The sequence below is a fragment of the Humulus lupulus genome, chromosome 7 (genome assembly GCF_963169125.1).
Source record: "Humulus lupulus chromosome 7, drHumLupu1.1, whole genome shotgun sequence".
In the NCBI taxonomy this organism is placed as follows: domain Eukaryota; kingdom Viridiplantae; phylum Streptophyta; class Magnoliopsida; order Rosales; family Cannabaceae; genus Humulus; species Humulus lupulus.
The window spans coordinates 184,194,244-184,199,327 of NC_084799.1; the positions used below are offsets into that span (position 1 = coordinate 184,194,244).

The 5,084-nt window shown below is 32.9% G+C and overlaps 1 pseudogene; it reads left to right on the forward strand.

Moving 5' to 3' along the window:
- The first annotated feature begins 647 nt into the window (after window positions 1-647).
- On the forward strand, window positions 648-4,849 carry LOC133792436 (5'-3' exoribonuclease 4-like; annotated as a pseudogene).
- The last annotated feature ends 235 nt before the right edge of the window (window positions 4,850-5,084 follow it).

Consider the following 5,084-nt stretch of genomic DNA (forward strand, 5'->3'; position numbering starts at 1 on the left):
ACTAATTTTCTTTAAATATTTAAAAATATTTTGTCTAAGTTAAAATTTAGCTAAAAAAAATTTTACAAAGACAAAAACACAAAAAACAAAAATAAAAAAAATGGAGGAGATGAGGACTGATGTACAATCTGTATATATCTATTCATTATAAAAAGTAAATAGCTTGGCCTAGCAGGAAGGTGGAGATTCTAGCCAAACTTACATTTTGACTATTCACGTTTATTATATATAGTAAGATATTTAAATGTACTTGTTACATATATTTTTTTTTATAAAAAATGTACAGTTTAGTACAAACAAATTTAGAAGAATACATTTGGTTTGAACTTGACGTTCACAATGCCGTATGAAGCAGAAAGTTAATTGTGCCGCCGAAATCCAGATGTCCTGAAATGATTACGAACTGTAAAGCTTCAACTCATTGGAACTAGAACTTGCTTTTAAAAGAGCCTGTCTTGTCTACTCTCTCTTCCTTCTGTCTCTTCGGATATCGTGTCAAGTTCCATGGCTCTGAATCTTCTGGATATTTTTCTCACTGCACATTACATATATCATATGTATGTATATATATATATGCATAATATATAGATAGATACTATATATCCATCAATTGTTATACAAAACTTGAAGAAAGAGAGATATCAGACATGGGAGTGCCTTCGTTTTATCGTTGGTTAGTGAACAAGTATCCACATGTAGTGGATAACGCCATCGAAGCCAAAGGGGAGAGCTTAGATACAAAAAGGATTGAGTTCGATAACCTTTATCTTGACTTGAATAACATAATTCACCCCTGTTTTCATCCTGAAGACGAAGAAGTATATATATGTCCCACTTCTTACTTATTATCCTGCAATTTGTATATATATATACATGTATATACCTATATATATATCCTTCATTAACTTCCTTTATTGCTTTCATGTTACTGTAGTTTCAATCTCCATCAACGTTTGATGAAGTCTTCGAGAATATGTTTAAATACATTGATCGCCTCTTCAACATTGTTAGACCTCGGAAACTTTTATACATGGCCATCGGTCAGTGAAATATACACACACGTTTTATTGAATATAACAAAAAAAAAGGAATTAACTTTATCGTATTCTCATGATAAAAGTTGGTGTTTTTAAAAAAAAATGATAAATTATGAACCTTTTCTTTTTGTTCTGTAGATGGAGTTGCTCCAAGAGCTAAGATGAATCAGCAACGAGCTAGGCGTTTTCGTACGGCCAAAGACAGAGAAATTGCTGTGAGTTTTTCTCTCAAAATTCATTAGTTTTTACTTTATTTTTCACTCTTATTTTATTATTTCAACACATGTCTTATCAAAATATTGTAGGAAGAGGAAGAACTTAGAGTGAGGAGACAGTTTGAAATGGAAGGAAAACAAGTACTTCCAAAGCAGGAATCTGAACTATCTGATTCCAACATAATCACTCCTGGAACAAAGTTCATGCAAGACTTGTCAAAATCACTTAAAAACTATATTAAGTCAAGGTTAAGTAGTGATTTGGGGTGGAGGGACATCAAGGTATATAACTCTGACTCATGTTATTTTATGTAATCATAAGATAAAAAATGATAAAAATGAACTGTCGTTTTTTGTATGTTACTGCTATGAAGCTCACTCTTGGTCGTGTCTTTAATTTCATTAGGTGATTCTTTCTGACGCCAATGTTCCGGGGGAAGGAGAACACAAAATTATGTCGTTTATACGGCAGCAGCGTAAACTTCCTTCTTACAATCCCAACACTCGTCATTGCTTGTATGGACTGGTATAAAATGATTCTATGATTTAGATTCTAGTTCATGTTATTTTATTTATTGTCATTTATGTCTTGTTTCCTATACTTAGCTTTTGCTCTTGCCATGATGTTATGCAGGACGCGGATCTGATTATGCTGGCATTGGCTTCTCATGAAGTTCATTTTTCAATTTTGAGAGAGGTTGAAATTTACAATCCTTTGAAAACTTCTGAATCTTTTTAGGAAATGTTTGGATTATTGGAAGTAGGTGTAAGATCTAATATAACTAAAGTAGGAAATTTGTGTGTTTGCTAGCTATGTTGTGATTTTGTTGATCTTCAACGTTGATGCAAAAGTGTACATATTGAGATATCATTAATTTTAGAAAAGTAAAGGCCTAACCGTGAATATTGTAATAATAATTCATGATTTGTTTGGTTTTTTTTCCTTCCTCGCAGGATGTGCTTGTTCAAGATCAGCCAAGCCATCTGAGTTACCAACCATTTCCTGATACAGGCCAGCTTACACCAGCAAAGTCATCTTCACCTCAGTCTAGAGGGTGGTTTAAAAATGTATTAAACTCAGAAGAAAAACATAGTTACCCCATTGTTAGATTGAAGCCGTATCAGGTGATTATTTGTTATTATTATATAATATTTCAGCCATATATGAGTTATATCTCACTAAGTTTTATAATCTGATTCTCAGTTTCTGCATGTTTGGATATTGAGGGAGTATTTGGAGCTTGACATGCAAATTTCTGATCCTCCTCAAAGCTTTAAGTTCGATATTGAGCGGATAGTAGATGACTTTATCTTCATGTGCTTCTTTGTTGGAAATGATTTTCTTCCTCACACACCCTCTTTGGCAATCCACGAGGTTCACTGATGCTATTGACTTTGCATCATAAATTTTAGTAGAACGATATGCTCCATCCTTTTGCTCTAAATATTGAAATTGTGTATTGTTTAATTTATATTGACATGACATATTTATTCAAGGTTGTTTTTTATTAAATTATTACTTCTACCAGGGTGCAATTGATTTGTTAATGACGGTTTATAAGAAAGAAATGAAAAATATTGGTGGCTATCTTGTTGATATGTGTCGGGTATAATTCCAACCTCAATGCATTTAGATTTGTTTTGCAATAAACTTTCAAATTCTAAAATATCATCTGATCACTACTGATTTATATGTACAAAATCAGGTGAAGGACAAGAAAGCTGGCTTTATCAAATTATCTAGAGTTGAGAAGTTCATTCTCTTGGTTGGTACATTTGAAGAGAAAATCTTCAAGAAAAGATCAGAACTACGCGAGAGAAATCTTAAAAAACTTTGCTTACACGCTGTGAGTTCCTTGAGGCTGAAATATAACACCATTAAATTCTCTCTGGTTGCCCATCTTCACACTGCATTTTTCCCCAGGTACATGATGAGGATTATGGTTCCTATAATGCTGAAAGTAGCAGTTCTATTATAGTTGATGGAGCACCCTCATCCAAAGATTCTGCTATTGTGTCCTTGGATGGTAAATCTTGTGACTATTCTGTGGTAAGTAGTTTTTATTTAATTTTTCCTTTTCGCCTTTTATTAAGGCAGCATTTTCTGCATATTATAACTATGTTTTTTATTTTTTTATGTGACATATTTATATGTGTTTTGCATTGATATACAGATGTTCAATAATACAAAGGAATTGAAGCAAAGAGTGAAAGATAACCTTCGCAGGAAATCAGACTTGTTAAGGAATGGAGATTTTCTGATTGACAAAGTATAAACTTCGTCCATATCTGAAAGTTGAATAAGCAGCATAATTGTTTTGTGTATTCTTTGGAGAGTGATTAAAACTGGTTTACTTGTTTCTGTTATAGGTGAAACATGGTTCTCCTGGTTATAAAGAGAGATATTATAGAGAGAAGTTTTCTGCATATGATGCAGATGGGATTGAAAGTACAAGGAAGAAAGTAGTAAGCCTAGTTACATTATTATCATATTTTATTGGTAGATCACATACAATACATGCACTGTTTTTGTTTTCTTTATCAGAATATATTAAAATTAAATAAAATACAATGCATGACTACTTTGTTAAATTAAATGTACTTATGACCAGTTTATTTTGAATTGACTCTTTTCTCTCCATCATGTGTTAATTCCATCATCTCTATATTTCTAGGTAAGAAAGTATACTGAAGGATTAATTTGGGTTCTTTTGTACTATTTTTCTGAAACTCCATCATGGACTTGGTAAGATATTTTATGTAAGGGACTACTATATTGTAATCTAGACTCTGAATGCTAATTATTTAATAAGAACATGTTGTCAATGTGAAATAATATCAGGTATTATCCATATCACTATGGACCGTTTGTTTCCGACTTCAAGGGCTTGTCTCAGGTCAAAGCAAATTTTGTTAAAGGCATTCCATTTAAACCTTTTGATCAACTATTGAGTGTCCTGCCCCCAAAGAGGTAACATCTGACATTGCTTTTATTTGTTTCCGTGATGTGGAAGTACATTTTGGAACAAGCCAATTCGGCAAAATAGTTAACAAAAAAGTTTTCTTCTTTGTAGTGCTCATGCACTCCCTGCTGCATATCAGACACTGATGAATGATGAGAGCCCTATTATTGATTTTTATCCAACTGGTATGGTCTGATATTTCATTTGATCAGTTGTTGCCAGTTTCATTGTGTCATTAGTGCTTTCTTTTGCTTGTGAAGTTATTGACTTGAATTTTGTTCGATGGTTAGATTTTGAGATTGATGTGGAGGGAAAACGATTTTCATGGCAGGTCTGCTAATTTCTTTCTGTCAATGTAGAGAAGCAACTTTATGAGATTTTTATTTTTTTTAATTAGTAGCCGTGACAAAGTTTTATTTCTCTTGTTCTTTTCATAGGGTGTCTGTAAGCTTCCGTTGATAGATGAAAGTCGCCTTCTTTCTGAAACTATGAAGTTAGTGAAGGATCTTGGGGTATGAAAGTACATTTGAAATGAAACTTGGATGCTATGCTTTATGGTATGATAGTTTAAGTATCGTTTCTTAAATTATGTCGCGTAATTCAGGTTGAAGAAAGTGAGAGGAACATGCTGAAATGTGATCAGCTACTAGTGCGATCCACACACAATTTAGGATCGCACATCCTTTCGGTTTCTACACAGCACAATGGGAACACAGAAGGCACTAGTTTGAGGTAAAAATATGAATGTTATGTAATGATTTTTGTTTGGGATTCGTATAATATTATTGACATAATGTTTTTTCTATTCTTCTCAGTGAAGAAATTGGTGGCTTTTTACGGCTTAGCCACGAGTATGCTATTATGGATAA